We start from the raw sequence: 21342 nt of genomic DNA on the forward strand, positions 1-21342 counted from the left end.
TCCTTAAAATTCTACAAACAATACCCCATAATGACAATATGAAATAAGTTTGTTTGAAATATTTGCAAATTTATTAAAAATAAAAAAACTAAAAAATGATAGAAGTTTGTTTGAAATATTTGCAAATGTATTAAAAATAAAAAACTAAAAAAATCACATGTATATAAGTATTCACAGCCTTTGCCATGAGACTCAAAATTGAGCTCGGGTGCATCCTATTTCTAGTGATCATCCTTGAGATGTTTCTACAACTTGATTGCAGTCCACCTGTGGCAAATTCTGTTGATTGGACATGATTTGGAAAGGCACACACCTGTCCATATAAGGTCCTACAGTTAACAGTGCATGTCAGAGCACAAACCAAGCCATGAAGTCCAAGGAATTGTCTGTAGACATGTCAGTTCTCCGCTATTTGACATCTTCCAGATCTCTATGTTCCCGCTGCACTGACATGCACTCTCTGCCCCGACAATCTCTGCCCTCCCCTCCGGTCCCGCTCATCTATTCTCCTCTCTTTAGTCTTTTCCATCTATCTTCCCCGCCACACGTATTCTATGCTTATCTCTCCTTCGCCGCCAACAGCTACGGGCGACTCCTATCTCTGAAATCAGGTACCGGTCTGCAGCACTATTTTCCAGCTCTCCTCCCAGCCAGTATCAACTCCGATCCTGACACATACAGCTGTGCTTCCCGCTTACTTCTGTTACTGCAAGCAAGGTAACATCGCCAGACCCCGGCAGTATCTCCCTCGCAGCCTGTCACCTCAGTGTAACAGAGCCAGGGCAGCTTTCCCTAGGCTCCTCCTCGGCTCCGTTTTGTCTCCTAACAGACCACTACAAGGAGGAGCCTGGGAGGAAGAACATCTCCAGCCCGGATAGCGCTGCACTATGCCCAAGGTCTGTGTTGGGAGGGGTGAAGGGAAACGGAAGATTTTTTTTGTTTCCATTTGTACAACGAGGAGGATTGTGGGGGGGGGGGGTTAATGTGCCGGTAGGGGAAGAGGGTTTATACTGGTAGGGGGGGGGGGGAATAGGGGGGCTTGTTCGAAAACACCGCACACTCCTGATCTCTGCACTCTGCACACAGCGCACTCTGCCAGCAGTAGATGGTTTGTGTCAACCCTCCAACTGCTAAATCTGAAGGACAGCTTGTTCTGTTGAAAAACAGCAGACTTACTGGCGGAGTCGCCAGGTAAAAATAAAGTAAAGAAAGCCTAAAAAACAAAAAAAAAAAAAAACAAATGCAGCCATCACATCTAATAATTGTAATGTGCAATAAAATAAATGTTTGCTTTTGAATTCAATACCGCTTTAAACTCTATTACCCATGCTCTTTTAAGCCACCTCAATATTCAGTGCATTTTTCTCATGCTGCACTCCACATGTTTTTTTCCATCCCTAGGTGTCCCTCAGTCTCAAGTTCCAAGTTTGGGAGGTATGCACCTTCATCATTCTTCTGTCACCTTACACCCCCTGACCACCTCATCCCCACACTGGCAGAAGAAAGTGGGAGTAGGGATCTGCTAAGTAAACCCCAGTGATCTGACAGCAATCTGTGGGGATCAAGGGTATGAATTGCTTTGAATTCTTTCAGACCAATTCATTACGTATGAACGGGTTTGAAGGCAAACCCGTTCATATGAATGTAGAAAGCTGAAGTGAGGACAATGATGATTCACCACTGTACTCACTTCAGAAATCGGAACTATGGATGGGTTTGCTAACAAACAAATCTATTCGTAAAAGTAAAAAAAAATAAACTAGAAAAACAGAAACATAAATTAACTTTTTATGAGCTTTAGGCTACGTTCGCACATGTCAAGCTGCAGTTTGTAGTCCGGAGTAGTTTTGTTCACCGTTTCGGGTGCGATTTAGAATTTTTACCTGAATTTGCACCTAAACCGGACACTTTTTTGAAAAACGACCGCAGCTGTCTTGGACATGTGTTAACCGCCTCCATTGGAAGCCGGGCCAGTGTCATGCGAAGCAAAACGCATCTGATTCACATATAAATGAACCGAGCCTCAGGGGACATTTACACCAATGGCTACATTGGAAAGCACATTGTATCACACTTTTTTTTTTTTAAATAAACTTTATTGAAGTTAAATTAAACAGTGACATTTCATTAAGTTTTATTGGCTGCAGCGTGATGGAAGGCAGTAGACTGACTCGCAGTACCCTGCACTAAAATAAAGTAGTACCTGCAGTGCTTTTTATAGTGCACACAACCGCAGCAAGTGTGTGAATTTGCCAAATAGAAGAAAAGGCATTTTTCCTTGTCTTGTGATGGCACTGCACTGGAATAGCCACCCAACACAGTCCTACCACACCTGGTGTGAATCTGCCCTAATAAATTGTTGCTTATTGTATTACTTAAAAAAGTCCCATTAGCAACATTTAAAAAATAAGGAGCTGCGCAGTGATTTTTGTCCTGGGTGCTGGATGACCCTGTCATGGCCCTGCTGAATACAGAAACAAAGTCAGCAGAGTCCTTGCCCCGAGTGAAGGAAATGTCTAGCTTCTCAACTGGAATCCTCTTCGACTCCTCCATGATGACATCATGGAGCTGGTGGATGTTAGAGACCTTGCGCTCCTCCCCCTTTGAGGATGCCCCACAGATGCTCAATAGGGTTTAGGTCTGGAGACATGCTTGGCCAGTCCATTACCATTACCCTCAGCTTCTTTAGCAAGGCAGTGGTCGTCTTGGAGGTGTGTTTGGGGTCATTATGTTGTAATACTGCACTGCGGCTCAGTCTCTGAGAGGATCATGCTCTGCTTCAGTATGTCACAGTACATGTTGGCATTCATGGTTCCCTCAGTGCCGGCAGCACTCATGCAGCCCCAGACCATGACACTTCCACCACCATGCTTGACTGTAGGCAAGACACACCATCTGAACCAAATAAGTTTATCTTGGCCTCATCAAACCACTAATCCAGTAATCCAGTAATCCATGTCCTTAGTCTGCTTGTCTTCAGCACACCATCTGCGGGCTTTCTTGAGCATCATCTTTAGAAGAGGCTTCCTTCTGGGACGACAGCTATGCAGACCAATTTGATGCAGTGTGCGGCGTATGGTCTGAGCACTGACAGGCTTACCCCCCATCCCTTCAACCCCTATAGCAATGCTGGCACCACTCATATGTCTATTTTGCAAAGACAACCTCTGGATATGACACTGAGCACGTGCACTCAACTTCTTTGGTCAACCATGGCGAGGCCAGTTCTGAGTGGAATCTGTCCTGTTAAACCGCTGTATGGTCTTGGCCACCGTGCTGTAGCTCAGTTTCGGGGTCTTGGCAATCTTCTTATAGCCTAGGTCGTTTTTATGTAGAGCAGCAATTCTTTTTTTCAGATCCTCACAGAGTTATTTGCCATGAGGTGCCATGTTGAACTTCCAGTGACCAGTATGAGAGAGTGAGAGCGATAACTCCAAATTTAACACACCTGCTCCCCATTCCCACCTGAAACCTTGTAACACTAACGAGTCACATGACATTGTGAAGGGAAAATGGCTAATTGGGCCCAATTTGGACATTTTCACTTAGGGGTGTACTCACTTTTGTTGCCAATTAAGACATTAATGGCTGTGTGTTGAGTTATTTTGAGGGGACAGCAAATTTACACTGTTATACAAGCTGTACACTCACTTCTTTACATTGTAGCAAAGTGTCATTTCTTCAGCGTTTTCACATGAAAATATATAATAAAATATTTTTAAAATGTGAAGGGTGTACTCACTTTTGTGAGATACTGTGTATGTATGTATATGTATATATATATATATATATATATATATATATATATATATATATATATATATATATATATATATACACACATACATACATATACATACAGTGTTGACGGAAAGTATTCAGACCCCGTTACATTTTTCACTCTTTGTTATATTGCAGCCATTTGCTAAAATCATTTAAGTTCATTTTTTTTCCTCATTAATGTACACACAGCATCCCATATTGACAGAAAAACACAGAATTGTTGACATTTTTGCAGATTTATTAAAAAAGAAAAACTGAAATATCACATGGTCCTAAGTATTCAGACCCTTTGCTGTGACACTCATATATTTACCTCAGGTGCTGTCCATTTCTTCTGATCATCCTTGAGATGGTTCTACACCTTCATTTAAGTCCAGCTGTGTTTGATTATACTGATTGGACTTGATTAGGAAAGCCACACACCTGTCTATATAAGACCTTATAGCTCACAGTGCATGTCAGAGCAAATGAGAATCATGAGGTCAAAGGAACTGCCTGAAGAGCTCAGAGACAGAATTGTGGCAAGGCACAGATCTGGCCAAGGTTACAAAAAAAATTCTGCTGTACTTAAGGTTCCTAAGAGCACAGTGGTCTCCATAATCCTTAAATGGAAGACGTTTGGTACGACCAGAACCCTTCCTAGAGCTGGTCTTCCAGCCAAACTGAGCTATCGGGGAAGAGCCTTGGTGAGAGAGGTAAAGAAGACCCAAACATCACTGTGGCTGAGCTCCAGAGATGCAGTCGGGAGATAGGAGAAAGTTGTAGAAAGTCAACCATCACTGCAGCCCTCCACCAGTCGGGGCTTTATGGCAGAGTGGCCCAACAGAAGCCTCTCGTCATGAAAGCCTGCATGGAGTTTGCTAAAAAACACCTGAAGGACTCCTAAATGGTGAGAAATAAGATTCTTTGGTCTGATGAGACCAAGATAGAACTTTTTGGCCTTAATTTTAAGCGGTATGTGTGGAGAAAACCAGGCACTGCTCATCACCTGTCCAATATAGTCCCAACAGTGAAGCATGGTGGTGGCAGCATCATGCTGTGGGGGTGTTTTTCAGCTGCAGGGACAGGACGACTGGTTGCAATCGAGGGAAAGATAAATGCGGCCAAGTACAGGGATATCCTGGACGAAAACCTTCTCCAGAGTGCTCAGGACCTCAGACTGGGCTGAAGGTTTACCTTCCAACAAGACAGTGACCCTAAGCACACAGCTAAAATAACGAAGGAGTGGCTTCACAACAACTCCGTGACTGTTCTTGAATGGCCCAGCCAGAGCCCTGACTTAAACCCAATCCAGGTGTCAAAAACTTGTTTCATCTTTCCCAAAAAGCCTCATGGCTGTATTAGATCAAAAGGGTGCTTCTACTAAATACTGAGCAAAGGGTCTGAATACTTAGGACCATGTGATATTTCAGTTTTTCTTTTTTAATAAATCTGCAAAAATGTCAATAATTCTGTGTTTTTCTGTCAATATGGGGTGCTGTGTGTACATTAATGAGGAAAAAAAATGAACTTAAATGATTTTAGCAAATGGTTGCAATATAACAAAGAGTGAAAGATTTAAGGGGGTCTGAATACTTTCCGTCCCCATTGTGTGTGTGTGCATATATATATATATATGTATATATATATATATATATATATATATATACACACACACACACACACACACACACACACACACACACACACACACACACACACAGAAAGAACTTGAGGACTTTAGTATATCACTGTCAGGTTTCAAAAAAGATAGTGTGTGATTATATTATTGTGCATGCTTTTTATACACCAAACAGCAAAACAACAAAAGAAAAGGAAAAAAAAATATTCAGATAATCCAAAAGCTTTCAGGAAAGTGTTTTTTCATTTCAATTCAAATGATAATGTACTTCTCTGATCTGCAAAGATTATTCCCAAAAAAATGTAATAATTACCAGGAGGACTATTTACTTTCTAAAGAAGACTTACTTTTGTATTTACTTAGTGGTGCATTATCTGAAGTACAGGCGCTAACTGTAATTTTTGTAGTGCCTACTCTCAAAGAAATTAGGTTTACCTTCAGCCTGCCAGAAGTAATTATAGTGATTGTAAAGTCTTGATTTTTTTTTTTTTTTTAAATAACAAACATGTTATACTTACCTCCTCTCTGAAGTTGGTTTTGGACAGAGCAGCCTGATCCTCTTCTTCTCGGGTCCCTCTTTGCTGATCCTGGCCACTTCCTATGGGGGCACTGGAGATGAGTCACAGCTCCGTGTGTCCATTCTGACGTGGCTTGGCCGCGCCCCCTCTCTCCCCTGATTGGCTGACTGACTTTGATTGATAGCCGCGGGAGCCAATGGCACGGCTGCTGTGTCTCAGACAATTTGCTCCAGTGGGGGAAAAAATAAATTCCTTCCTGATGCCCAGAAGGCAACTGATATTCCCTGGATCAAAAATCCCTGGTGTTATTACCTACAAATGTTAAAGTGGTTGTAAAAGTAAATACTTACTAGAGCCTTATCTCAATCCAGCAATGTGCATGAAAGCAGAGGCTATCTTTGCTCTCTCCCTAATCAATTGTTCAAATACAGCAGCAGTGCCTACTGCTGCTGTCAATTACAGCCAGCGACGAGGGATTGGGGCTGAGCCCCGTTCTGTGTGTCTTATGGACAGAGTGGGGCTCGGGAGTGAGCATGCACGACTGCCCCCATAGCAAGCATTCTGCTATGTTGGCACTCAGCGGTGGGGGGCCACAAGCGCTGCCGGGGGAGCCAAGAAAAGCAGGATCAGGGCTGCTCTGTGCAAAACCATTGCAGAGAGCAAGTAAGTATGACATGTTTGTAAAGGATATTTAAAAAATAAATAAAACTATCAATTTAATATCCAATAATCTTTTGTGCATTTAGGAACGCATCCAGTTCTTTTTTAAAAGAATCTATTGAACATGGTTGAGAGAGTCTAGTCTGCATTTTCACAGCTTTTACTGTGAAGAAGCCTTTCCTTATGTGGAGGTTAAAGCGGAGTTCCACACAAAAATGGAACTTCCGCTTTTCGGAACCCTCCCCTCCTCCGGTGTCACATTTGGCACCTTTCAGTGGGGAGGGGGGTGCAGATACCTGTCTAAGACAGGTATTTGCACCCACTTCCGGCATAGACTCCCATGGCAGTCTATGCCTCTTCCTGTCCCTCCGCACTGTCTCTTGGGAAACACACAGCTCCCAGGAGATAGCGGGGACCAGTTACGATATGCAGCGCGACAGTAGAAGCGCTGCGGCTTCACTTCCTGATTCCCTCACCTAGGATGGCGGCAGCGGCTGCCGAGAACCGAGCGGGTTCTCGGCGTCGCCTGCCGACATCGCTGGACCCTGGGACAGGTAAGTGGCCATTTATTAAAAGTCAGCAGCTGCAGTATTTGTAGCTGCTGGCTTTTAATATTTTTTTTTTGGCGGTTTAGGTGGACCCCCGCTTTAAGGGCTGGTTCACACCATGCCTGCGCACAAATCGCACAGAAATGCGAAGTGCGTTTCTGTGCCATTCACATCGCATTCAAAACGCAGTCCATTTGTGATCTGCAGACGGTGTCAATAATAAGTTAACGAAACCTCAAAATGCAGTGTGTGTGCCCACACCGGACTGCTTGGTACAGATGAAATTTAGAAACATGCTATAATGTTTTAGGCCCCTTTCACACGGAACGGATCCGTGTTGATCCGCCCCGTGTTTATCCGCTGCTCAGCGGGGATCGCTCCGTTTTCCCCAGCTGAGCAGGCAGATGACAGGGCGGGACCCGCACACTGTGCAGGGACCGCCCTGTCAGATCTCCGCTCTCCCCTATGGGGGAGAGGAGGAACACGGACCGTCTGTCCGTGTTCATCCGATCTGCTCTGCAGACGGATAGAAAAATAGGATTTTCTTCCGTCCGCAGAATCGGACGAGAGCGGAGCCGGACAACATCGGGTGTTAGCGGATGTACATCCGCTGACACCCGCTATCCCATAGGGATGCATGTATGTCCGTATTTCATCCGAAAACGGATGGATGAAATACGGACATACTGTCCGCATGTGTGAAAGGGGCCTTAATTATTTTTTTTAATTCAGCTAAATATATTGGAGTGTTAATCAGCAGGTATAATATTTTGGGTCGAATCTTTTTCAAGACTAATTTTCTTGGTTCATTAAATGAAATGATTACACTAATTATCAAAAAGGTTATCATTCTTTTTCAGTAATGCCGCATACACACAACCAGACTTTCCGGCAAACTAGGTCCAACGGATTAGTCCGTCGTACAATCCGATCGTGTGTGGGCTAGTCCAATCGTTTTTTGGGGAAAAAAATCAGACGGACCTAGAAATAGAAGATGTTTCAAATCTGTCCGACGGACTAAAAATCAGGAAAACCATTCGTCTGTGTGCTGGTCTGACGGACCAAATACGACGCAAGGGAAACTATTGGCTACTGGCTATTGAACTTCCTTTTTTTGTCCATTTACGTCATCATGTACAAAATGAACGGACTTTGGACCGGACCTAGTCCGTTCGTGTGTGGCCAAGTCCGTTCGTTCTGAAAGTCCGTCGGACCTCTGCCGAAAGTCTGTCGGGAAGACCATCGGACCTAGTTTGCCGGAAAGTTCGGTCGTGTGTACGCGGCATAAGGGTTTACAATTCAGGTAAACATTTCTGATACTGTTGGAGATCCTGATTCCTAGGTATTTTGTTAGTAGGGTTATGTTTAAATTGGTAGTGAGAAGATAGCAATTTCCATTTCTCATTAGTAATATTAATATTAAACAGTTCTGACTCTGTATAATTGACTTTGAAGTCGACGCTGTACTAAAAATGTTTATGTTTTGCATAATATTCAGAAGAGAGATCAATGGTTCTGTGATAAACATTAGAAGGTCAATTGCAAATGCTGAAACTTTATAGTCCTTACTGTCATTGATTAAAGTCACGCTAAACTCAAACAAAAAAGAAGCCTGAAAACAACGGTAGCAGACTTAAAAAAAAAAACAGTGCCTTTTGTAAGAATTTTGTAAGAATTGGTGTAACAAAAAATTGAGTCTAGTGTCACATTAAACCTCTAATGCTCCCACTGGTCTTAGCTTATGTAAAATAATTTTGATTGCAATAATAAAGAGGATTGGGGAGAGTTGACAACTTTATTGGGTTCTGTTTTTAATCTGAATTTTTTTTCCAATCAATCCATTCTAACACTTGGATGAAGCATAGGAGGCGCCAATAATCCTGCTACATCGGGAGCTCCCAACCACGCCTGTGGACCGCGGCTTTTTCTTATCCTCAACCGGCGCGGCAGCCAGCCTAGCCTGCAGGCTCTTGAAGAATGGATTGTCACTTTCCGCACGCTTCGGCTTCTTCTCCTCTCCACCAGCACACCACCCAGCCAGCCCAGAGAGCGCCTGTGAGAGGGTCTATTGTCCGTTTTTGGGAGCTCCTGATGTAGCAGGATTATTGGCACCTCCCATGCTTCATCGTTCCATCTATGGATGCCATCAGCCCCTCACTGCCCCGGGGACCTTCAGTGATATCGTAGGCACTTTCCAATTTGATTTGATTTTACTCTATACTTCCCCTTCTATTTATTACCCTATGACTGGTCTTTTGATTCTGTTTCTGTAAGATCACTTATCATTAAACTTGGAATGTTTTACAAATGCCACCAAGGGATTTACCTGGCATTTATTTAACCCATGCAGCGCTGACTTCTTTTTGTTTTTGATTACTAGCAATGTGATAGCTTCTTCCAAGTTTTGCTTTTAAGTGGAGGTAAGTCGGGGCCTAATAACATTCCTGAAATATTCTTCAGTTTTGTTATATTTCTCTTTTAGTTCTGCTGAGGTTATATTATCAATAAGTGAAAAAAAAAAAAAAAAAAAGGGAAAACTTCCTAAGACCACGCACCCTGGACCTACAAATAAATACCAATACAAAAAAAATATATAGTCAGTACAAGATATATAAATAGTGATAGAATGCAAAAATCAATACAAATATACAGTTGTGCTCATAAGTTTACATACCCTGGCAGAATTTATGATTTCTTGGCCATTTTTCAGAGAATATGAATGATAACACAAAAACTTTTCTTTCACTCATGGTTAGTGTTCGGCTGAAGCCATTTATTATCAATCAACTGCGTTTACTCTTTTATTAATCATAATGGCAACAGAAACTATCCAAATGACCCTGTTCAAAAGTTTACATACCCCAGTTCTTAATATCGTGTATTGCCCCCTTTAACATCAATGACAGCTTGAAGTCTTTTGTGGTATTTGTGGATGAGGCTCTTTATCTTCTCAGATGGTAAAGCTGCCCATTCCTCTTGGCAAAAAGCCTCTAGTTTCTGTAAATTCTTGGGCTGTCTTGCATGAATTGCACGTTTGAGATCTCCCCAGAGTGGCTCAATGATATTGAGTTCAGGAGACTGAAATGGCCACTCCAGAATCTTCACTTTATTCTGCTCTGAGTACTGCTTGGACCTTGAAGAAGGGGACATACCCCGAAAGCTTGTCCTGAAAAATTGTATGTTAGTGCAAATAAAAAAAGTATCACGGACAGTACTCAATTTTTTCTGCTCTAGCCAATGACAGGTCAACTTGGCCTTGTGTTTTGGATCATTGTCATGTTGGAATGTCCAAGTACGTCCCATACGCAGCTTCCTGGCTGATGAATGCAAATATTCTTCCAGTCATCTTGCCAACAATTTTGACCAAATTTCCTGTGCCTTTGTAGCTCACACATCCCTAAAACATCAGCGATCCACCTCCATTTTTCACAGTAGGAATATTGTACCTTTCATCATAGGCCTTGTTGACTCCTCTCCAAATGTAGTGTTTACGGTTGTGGCCAAAAAGCTAAATTTTGGTCTCATCACTTCAAATGACTTTGTGCCAGAAGGTTTGAGGCTTGCCTCTGTGCTGTTTGGCATATTGTAAGCGGGATACTTTGTGGCATTTGCATAGTAATGACTTTCTTTTGGTGACCCGACCATGCAGCCCATCTTTCTTCAAGTGCCTCCTTATTGTGCATCTTGAAACAGCCACACCACGTGTTTTCAGAGAGTCCTGTATTTCACCTGAAATTATTTATGGGTTTTTCTTTGCATCCGGAACAATTTTTCTGGCAGTTGTGGCTGAAATTTTAGTTGGTCTACTTGACCGTGGTTTGGTTTCAACAGAACCCCTCATTTTCCACTTTCCCCCTGACTCAGAATCCAGAAACGTCAGTGCAGCACTGGATGAAAGATGCAAGGGTCTGTCAGGAGTCCAGAAACTAATTGACCTTTTAAACACACACACAATTACAAGCAAACAGATCACAGGTGAGGAAGGTTACCTTTAATAGCCATTCAAACCCCTTTGTGTCAAATTGTGTGCATGTTATCAGGCCAAAATCATCAGGGTATGTAAACTTTTGATCAGGGTCTTTTGGGTAGTTTATGTTGCCATTATGATTTAAAAAGTTGACTGATAATAAATGGCTTAAGCCAAGCACTAACCATGAGTGAAAGAAATGTTTATGTGTTATCATTCATGTTCTCTGAAAAATGGCCAAGAAATCATAAATTCTGCCAGGGTATGTAAACTTATGAGCACAACTGTAGTATAAATTGAAAGCTGCTCGTAGTGAGACCCTAAGGTCTAAAAATGAAAAAGAAAAAACAAACTAAATTTCCATACCGCACTTACACCTAAATAATGACTAACATAAATTAATTAATATTAAAGTCTGTAAACTGCCACCAATATTCTCCACTCAAGTTAAGTGAATATTCTTTGATAATGCGAACAAGCATGGCACTTTGTTCACATTATCAAAGAATATTCACTTCACTTGAGTGGAGAATATTGGTGGCAGTTTATGAACTTTAATATTGATTAATTTATGTTATTCATTATTTAAGCGCGGTATGGAAATTTAGTTTGTTATTTCTTCTTCATATTATCAATAAGATTATTTAAAAGTTGGTAATATTTTAAAAAAAGAAATAAAAAAAAGTTTAGTTTTTTTTGTTTTGTTTTTTTTTATATTTTTCGTCCCTTGTTTGTGGAGTGAAAGTTGGATAACTTTTTGTATTAAGTGGGGTACACACTAAGAAAATCAAGGAACGATCGTTCAATTTTCTTTCTTTTCCAAGGATTTTTTTGATGTTTTCAAGTTTACAAAGAAAACATCCACTTGAAGTACATAGTCATACATGGCAGATAATTAACAGTATCGTAGAGATAAAAGATAAACAGTCATATAATAAGAAGCAGGGTGGCAGACACGGGTCAAGAAGAAGGCATATTTGAAATGGTACAGTTCAGTTAATATATTTATACTTTGTATTATATATAACCTTTACATACAGTAGTTGATGTGCAGCTGGGTTTTCACTCTGGTGACAAACGATCACAGACAAATCTCTTATTCCTAGAGAAAATTTGTAAGGGATCTCATTTTGGAGCGGGGGGGGGGGGGGATCTTGGGGTTACAAACAGACAGGGCTTTTTTTCCTCAGAGAGTAGGTACAGGAACTCCCCCTTTCCAAGTCACCCCTTGTCCACGCCCCCCACCCACCTCCGAGCACCGTTCCTTCCTTGGTTCCACCCCATACCCACCTCCCAGTACTGCCCCTTTTAGAGAATACAGAACCAAGTGACATTTGTGGTACTTAGTAATTTGTATGAAATTTGTTAATGATAACAAGAAAAGTAGTCAAATAGCATAGCTCCCAACTGTCCCTGATTTCGAGGGACTGTTCCTGATTTGGAGCAATGTCCCTCTGTCCCTCTTTCCCCCTCATTTGGTCTGATCTATAAAGCTGTATATAAAATGCACTTTTTATTTTTCAAAAAGCGTTTCCCAGTGCTAAACCTTTCATCCATATTCTAAGTTGCTGCATTTGTAAATTTTAAAAGCCAATATAAAGGAATAGCAGTGGTAAAAAGCCCTTGTGGATTTAATTAACCTTTTTTTTTTTTGCTTTGGTTAATTCTCCTTTAAGGGGGGGGGGGGGGGGGTGACAGGGGGCGTGTCCTATGTCTACATACATTTGCTAGTAGGTGTCCCTCATTCCCATCTCAAAATGTTGGGAGGTATGAAATAGAACCCCTGCAGCAAGCAACAATAGACCCCCACTTCCCCAGCAACAAGAGATCCCCCCCAGCAACAATGGATCACCCACAACAAAATACCCACCAAGATACAATAGACTCCTGGCAGCAACAACCAATCTACCGGCAGCCAGCATCAATAGACCCCTCCCTCAACAGTAGATACCTCCCAGCAACAACTGACCCCCCAATTCCCCACCAGCAACAATACACCTCCCCAGCAACAATAGATCACTTCCAGCGACAATAGATCTCCCAGCAGCCAGCATCAATAGACCCTGAAGCACACCCCAGCACCCCTTCCCATTACATACATTCAGTGTTGGAGGTGCCGGAACTGCACTCCCCTGCGTTCCTGCTGAAAAAAAGCCCTACAAACAGAAAACCAGGTATGGAGACGCCCATCATCAGAAGGCCAGGGTAAGGTCTTGTCATAACTGGGAAGTGTGGAAATTTTTATACATAGAAATGGGAGAAGATCTCACTGTTTCCGTCTCAAGTCAGCACGTTTAGGGGATCTGTCCAGTGAGAACTGTGGTACAACAGCACGTAATGAGCCTTAAAAAGCCAGCATGCCCACGTGCAGGTGACTTTGGAAGGATCATCGCACGCTACACTGATGGTATTGGAGCCCCACTGTGGGGAATTGCATCTTCTGGCATCATTTACAAAAAAAGGTGTAGAGCTAGGGATTTGTGATAAATGGATTTTGGCAAAGAGGAATGGTGCAATAAGTATTAAGCAGGGGTGAAATCAAGATTGTACGTGGTTATTTTGGCTATGTCTGCATGTATCGCAGACCAACTACCGGTTGTAGTTTTGTGCATGACCACCAAAAGACTTCATGTACACGGGACGTTTTTACAATCTCTCCTGAACAATTTAACTTGACAGATAGTAACCCACGTTTAAAATGTCCGTTTTGCCAAGTTTACATGGCACGTTTAGCGGTCGTTTTGCCGCGTTTTTAAAAAAAATAAAATAATTTTTTTTTTAAATGGCCAAAGACGAAAAACACCTATAAATGAAACGCGGCTAAACGCGTTTGGCGTCTGAAACGTCGGAAACTTCAGCGTCTGAACTCATTTTTTGCCTTCAAAAAAAGGCCTATGAACGCAACTTCCTAAAAACGATAGTAAACGAACCTGTGTACATGTACACAAAAGATAACATTGGATGAGTTCAGGGGCAGTTGAAAAAAGTGTCCAACTGCCTCTGAACTTCCGTTTAGCAGCAGCAGTGTACATGGAGCCTAAGGGGTTGATTTACTAAAGAGAAAAAGACTGTGCACTTTGCAAAGTGCAGTTGCCCTCTTCAAGAGCAGTTGCTCCAGAGCTTGGTAAATGAGCAGAAGCTCTGCTGACTTCTATCATCCAATCACGTGCAGCAAAAATGCAGTCTTTTTCATTTTCCTTGCATGGGATTGGGTACTCTTTGCAAAGTGAAGCCTTACCTCATTTACTAAGCTCTGGCGCAATTGCACTTGCAGAGGGCAACTGCACTCTGCAAAGTGCACAGTTTTTTTTCCTTTAGTAAATCAACCCCTAAATGTAACAAAGAGCCAGGTGCAGACTCACATCTCCAGCATAGAGAAGAGACTGAGGACGAAAATTTGTTAAGAAGTAAGAGCGTCCTATACCACCCGTTAAAATAGTTTGTATCCTGCTTTCTGGGTCGTTAAGTTTATTGAGCCCTTATGTAAGTGGTAGAGAATCCTGTCCCAATCTTCCTCCTTGAAGTTAAGATCAAGTTGGTTTTCCCAGTTTTGACACATTCTACTGGACTTCAGGCAACTGTCTGAAAAAAGGAGGGCGTATAGCATAGAGAGTACGTGGTGCTGTGGTGTGGATCTGGAACATATAGCCTCAAATGGGGCGAGACCAGTCTGGAGAAGTTTTCGGGTAATTAAAGAAGTCTTGCAATTGGAGGCAAGTCCAGAAGGGGAAAGAGGAGGTGCGCATCTAAGCTTTCAGGGCATCGGAAGATAGAAAGGTGCCTCTATGAAAGAAGTGTTCTGCAGAAATCTGCTCAACTGCCAAATCTCTTTTAGGAATTGAGGGGACGGGCCTGGGGAGAAGTCAGGAATTACATCGTAAGCGGGTCTAAAGCAGAGCAAGGATGTTCCTATCATTGGGTGATCTGCACAGTCTTGAAGAGTATGCTGCTTGGGTAGCCAGGGGATCAGATGTAGGGGGACTGTCGAATTCGCCTGCTCTAGGCGGACCCATACTTTCACGTTTTGGCGTAGGTTCCAGTCAACTATTCTCATGAGATGGCATGCCAAGTAATATTTGTAGACGTCTGGCAAACATATGCCTCCCTTCAGTTTTTGTAGCGCAAGTATGTCATAACTAATTCTGGGACGTTTCCGGCCCCATACAAAAAGAGTACAAGCTCAGGAGTAAGCTAGAAAGCATGCTTTAGACAAAAGAATAGGTATAGTTTAAAAGACATACAAGAGGCATGGAAATACGTTCATCTTCACGATTGCTGCCCGTTCGAACCAAGAGAAAAGCCCCTTGTGCCAGGCTTGGAAGTCAAGTTGGATGTCACGGAGTAAAGGCAGATAGTCAAGTGTGTAGAAGTCAGATAAGGAGGATGAGAGCTGGATCCCGAGGTATGTGATGGATCGCCTTTGCCAAGAGAAAGGAAAGTTAGATTTGCATGCAATATCCTCAGATTTCGGCAACATCACATTCAAGGCAAACGATTTGGAGAAGTTGATTTGCAAATCAAACAGGGTGTTATAGTGCAAAATCATTGAGTAGATTAGGGATTGTAAGTTTTGGGTTAGAGAAGAAGAGTAAAATGTCCTCGTCAAATGCTGCTATTTTATAGGTACGTCCTAAAACATCAATCCCCGTGATATTGGGATTATCCAAGGAAAACTAAAAGTGGAAAAAGAGGGCATCCCTGCCTGGTGCCATTGGATCGATTTTTGTATAGTGTGTACACAACTTTCAAAATCCGATTCAGACTTTCCAAATGAAAATTTCCAAAGGGACAAACTCCAAATATGTTCCCATATGTAAACAGAATGGATGATGTTCATTTAAGGTGTACTGTTTTCGTATCGCTTTCGTATGACAAAAAACGGATACGAAAGACTGTGCACGATCAGCAACAAACAACAAAAAAAAAGACTTTATCGTTTGAGAATTTTCGTGAAATTAGTACCATCCTTGGTTTCGACCTGCTGTGAAACATCGAGGAAAACCAGATGATCGTTCATCCGATTTTCTTATAGTGTGCAGAGGCCATCACTCTACCAAAGGTCTTCTTACATTAATCTGTGCATGGTTTTAGTGATTATAGTGTGTGAAACATTTAATTGTCCTGGTATATAGTGTTACTTTTTATTTAGTAATAATTGTTTATGTGTTTCAATTGAGAGCTTTCTTTTTTGTATGTGTTCCAGTTTTGCTATTTCTTCCGGTAGTGAATTATTTTCTCTTTCATAATGTTTTTCGGTTCTGGTTGCTATCTGATTATTTCTATCACTTTACCTAGTACAATGGATTTATGAACCTCCCATAAAATTGCTGGGGACGATACAGTGTTTATTGTTATCAAAATAGTCTTCTATTGTTAAACTTATTTTTCTCTATTTTTTAATAAAGTACCATTTAATTACCAGTTGTATGTTGAGCTGTTCCTTTGTTACAATGACGTATTAAGTAAATTGGTGTTTGGTCTGATAAATTGAACTGGCCTATATGAACCACTGCAATTCATTTAACAAAAGCTTGAGAGATAAAGAAATAATATATTCTAGAATATGAAATCAGGTAGTCTTTCATATTTGAATTATTCACTCTCCAGGCATCTGTAACTTAGTTTATAGAAAATCTATTTAACCTTCTTTAAAGCTCTAAAAGAAACCAGTGAGTTAGCCTGTGAGGAAGAGTCTTGATGTGGTTCAATACACAGTTTAAAGCTCCTGCTATTAAAAATTTTTCCTTCTGTAAAGCTGGATACTTTTTTTCTTAGTTTATTATTAATTTGTCTCTTAGGGCTTGTTCACACTTGCTCAAAATACTAATGCTTATCAAATGCACCTATAGTGTTAATATGCATTAAAAGGTGCAGTTGATAGGCGTTTAATAAACATTAAAAACGCTCCCCAAACACCCTATGTGCGTTTGCAGCGTTGGTTAACAAGTGTTGCAGCGCGTTACCATAGACTTGAATGGGAGGCGATGAAAGGCTTCAAATGCCTCCTGACTCGTCATGAGGCTTACATTTTTTTTCATGCAATCATCAAAGTAACAGTGTGTCCTGCCCTAGCAGATTGCTGTTTAGCATAACACCGAAGACAAATGTCTTTCAGCCTCCTGGATATTAGTCACATAGCTCTGTCTAATATCCCAGAAAACATAGATGCCTCTGTCAATCTCAAGCTGGGTACACACTACAAATTTTGCTATGTGGATGGTAGACGTGCAAGATTAAGCGTTAAGAATCGAGATAGCAATTTTTTTCCCCCTTGCGATCTTAACAAAGCATTTTCCTGATTCTTTGCATAGAGTTCTCTGCTCAAGCCGACAGCAAAAAAAAAAAAAAAAAAAGCTGAGCTAACTATAAACATTGTAACATTTTGTTCTTTAGATCAAAGGAATGAACTTCGGTCTGTAAATGAGGACAGCTTAACCACTTGAAGACTAAACCTTTTTCTGAAACCTGTGGGTTTCAAATTAAAATCATTATTTTGTGCTAGAAAAATACTTTAGAACCCCCAAACATTATACAGTAAAACCTCGGATTGCGAGTAACGCGGTTTACGAGCGTTTCGCAATACGAGCAGTTTTTTTTTTAAATCCTGACTCGGTTTGCGAGCATTGTCTCACAAGACGAGCAGGATTGAAGCCTCTGGGGTACGGGGGCACTGGTGACGCTCGGAGACACTAGGAAAAACTCAGTTCCCAAGTGTCTCCGAGCGTCTCCAAGTGTCTCCGACGGCCCCCACCACCTTCTGGCCACATGCGGTACTGCATAGACAAGCAGTGTCTGTGGAACAAATTATCTGAGTTTCCATTAATTCCTTTGGGGAAACTTGCTTTGATATACGAGTGCTTTGGATTACAAGCATTCTTCTGGAACGGATTATGCTCGTAATCCAAGGTATTACTGTATATATTTTTTTAGCAGAGATCCTAGAGAATAAAATGGTGGTTGTCGCAATATTTTATATCACACTATTTGCGCAGCGGTCTATCAAATGCAATTTTTTGGGAAAAAAAAACGTTAATGAATAAAAAGATAACTAAACAGTAAAGTTAGCCCAATTTTTTTGTATAATATGAAAGATGATGTTACACCGCGAGAATTGTGAGAGAATCGTGATCTTTATTCTAAGCAAAAAAAATAGTGATTCTCATTTTGGCCAGAACCCTGCAGCTCTAGTGGATGGCCCCGTCAGTCAACTCAAACTGACATCCTTTGATTGAAGAAATAGAAGGAGGCTGGCAGAAAACTGTAAGACAAATAGCAGCTGCAGCTGCTCTTCAGGTATTATAGGTGTCAGAATACAGCCAAAGCAAGGATTCCTCCATCCATGCTGTACAGCCTACAGGTTGAACAAAATAATTTACATTCAAATACCCAGCTTAACCACTTCAGCCCCGGAAGATTCGGCTGCTCAATGACCAGGCCATTTTTTGCGATACGGCACTGCGGCGCTTTAACTGACAATTGTGCGGTCATGCGACGTTGCACCCAAACAAAATTTACATCCCTTTTTTCCCACAAATAGAACTTTCTTTTGGTGGTATTTGATCACCTCTGCGGTTTTAATTTTTTGCGCTATAAACAAAAGAGCGACAATTTTGAAGAAACACAATATCTTTTACTTTTTGCTATAATAGATATCCCAAATTAAAAAAAAAAAATTCTTCCTCAGTTTAGGCCGATATGTATTCCTCTACCTGTTTTTGGGTAAAAAAACAAAAAAAACCAAAACGCAATAATCATATATTGATTGGTTTGCGCAAAAGTTATAGCGTCTACAAAATAGGGGATAGATTTATGGCATTTTTATTATTGTTTGTTTTTACTAGAAATGGCGGCGATCAGTGATTTTTATCAGGACTGCGATATTGCAGCGGACAAATCAGACACTTTTTACACATTTTTGGGACCAGTGATATTTATACAGCGATCAGTACTCTAAAAATGCACTGATTACTGTATAAATGTCACTGGCAGGGAAGGGGTTAAATCTAGGGGGCGATCAAGGGGTTAACTGTGTTCCCTAGGTGTGTCCTAACTGTAGGGGGGAGGGGACTGACTAGGGGAGGAGAGAGATCGGTGTTCATACTTAGTATGAACACACGATCTCTCTCCTCTCCCCTGAGAGAACCGGGATTGGTGTGTTTACACACACACGCATCCCAGTTCCCGCTCTGTCACGAGCGATCGAACGCGCGCACACTGCCGGAGGCGTCTTAAAGAGCTGATGTATAACTACTACGGCTGCCGCAGGGGAGCCGTCCTAGCTGGCGGCTGGTCTGGAAGCAGTTAAAGAGTAACTCCACTTTTGTTGAGAATAAATAAATAAAATAATCCCCTTGGAATGATCAATGCACATGTTTCATGTTGGCCAAGTATAGGTTAATTCCTTAGTGAAAACTAATTTATAGTCAAGCAATAATACATCAGGAAGAAACATAAACACTATAGGAAATCTAATGAGTGTTTTGTTAAGTGCAAACAAAGGTATTTTGTGAGTATACATGTAATTGCAGGCATATTCACAGACTTGGAAGCTTGATACAAGAGGCCATTATTTTCTATTCAATGAAGTACAGATGAATTGCAGTGCTGCATTAAAAGCCCCATAAGAGCTTTACAAGAAGTGGGTAGGAAAATCCATACATACTGTACACAAGTTTACATACAGACATACATACACAAGTTTCATAAAGTATCACAAAGCTTTAAAATTAAATTTTTTTAATGTACCGCAAAAGTCCAACTAAACATCCAGTTTAAATCAGCTAAATGAATTTCAGGTGCGTCACAACAAAAAATGTTTAATGACTAATGCCGCGTACACATGACTGGACTTTCCGGCAGAAAAGGTCCGACAGAACGAATCCGTTGGACATTCTGATCGTGTGTGGGCTTCATGGGACGGACCTTAGAAATAGAACATGTTTCAAATCTTTCCGACGGACTCGATTCCTATCGAAAAACACGTTCGTCTGTATTCTAGTCCGACGGACCGAAAACGATGCAAGGGCAGCTATTGGCTACTGGCTATTGAACTTCCTTTTCTAGTCCGGTCATACGTCATCACGTTCGAAACGATCGGGCTTTGGTGGGATCGTGTGTAGGCAAGTCCGTTTCGTCGAAAAGTCCTTCGGGGTTCAGTCCGACGAGAAGTCTGCTTGTGTGTACGCGGCATTAGGGCCCTTTCACACTGGGGCGGTTTGCAGGCGCTATTGCGCTAATAATAGCGCCTGCAAACCAACCCGAAACACTAGCAGGACGGGTAAAAGTCCTGCTAGCAGCATCTTCGGAGCGGGGAAGGAGCGGTGTTTATGGGACAGCGCGGCTATAGCGCCGGAAAAGCGCCTCTGCAGAGGCGCTTTGCGGTGGTTTTTAACCCTTTCTCGGCCGCTAGCGGGGGGTAAGACCGTGATAGGAAAAAATGGGGGAAATAACTGCGCTACGGTGAAATACATAAACAGTAGCAATTACAGCTGCGATTCATCTATGTAACACAAACACAGTGTAATTAAATGAGAAAAAAAGAGGGGTTGAATTGCGCTAGAACGGATTGGTGATCATACACGCCATCACCAAACCAAATGATTAGAGCTGAGTGAAGAGTTCCACTTTAGTGCATTCATAATGAAATTCAAAACACATATCAAATTAATAATCGATCCAAAATGAAAAAGTTCAAAATGAAAATGTAAAACCGCCCCGCTAGCGGCCGAATACTGACGGTAAAGCGTCACTAACAATAGCGGCGCTTTACCGTCGACGCCGCCCCAGTGTGAAAGGGGCCTTACAGTTTGTGTTCTTTAGAAAGCAGCTACAGCCTGAGGCAGAAAAGCCTGTCCCGTGCCAGCATGTTGTCGTGAAGGACCCAACGCATGTATGGAAACAGTGGTCTCTCCGAAGAAGTCAGACACAACCTTCTTGCTGACCTATATCTCTGCAATCACCAAAGCTCATGCTCCCCTGCTGAGGAGCATTTGCCTCTGACAGCTGTCACCACAACAGATGTCCCATTTCAAGATTTCCCTTCCAGTCTTGTACTGAGGACAGCTGGAACCTTTTGGATTTTCCAGCATTGGTCACCAAGACAAAAAGAGTGACTGAATCACCTTAATGGGGAGAAAGAGAGAAATAAAAACCTTACAGGGTTTCTAACCCTTCACCACTCTATCCAAAACTAAAAAAAAGCCTTCAAGTTTAACGACTTGAGCTTGGGAAGGTTTTACCCCCCTT

The 21342-nt window shown here is 41.8% G+C and overlaps 1 protein-coding gene across 2 annotated transcripts in view; it reads right to left on the minus strand.

The window, feature by feature from the left end:
* MRE11 (MRE11 homolog, double strand break repair nuclease) overlaps window positions 1–21342 on the minus strand; it is a 497020-nt gene that overhangs the window by 446229 nt on the left and 29449 nt on the right. The gene's annotated exons all lie outside the window — the stretch shown is intronic.

The sequence above is a fragment of the Aquarana catesbeiana genome, linkage group LG02 (genome assembly GCF_042186555.1).
Source record: "Aquarana catesbeiana isolate 2022-GZ linkage group LG02, ASM4218655v1, whole genome shotgun sequence".
Lineage (NCBI taxonomy): Eukaryota > Metazoa > Chordata > Amphibia > Anura > Ranidae > Aquarana > Aquarana catesbeiana.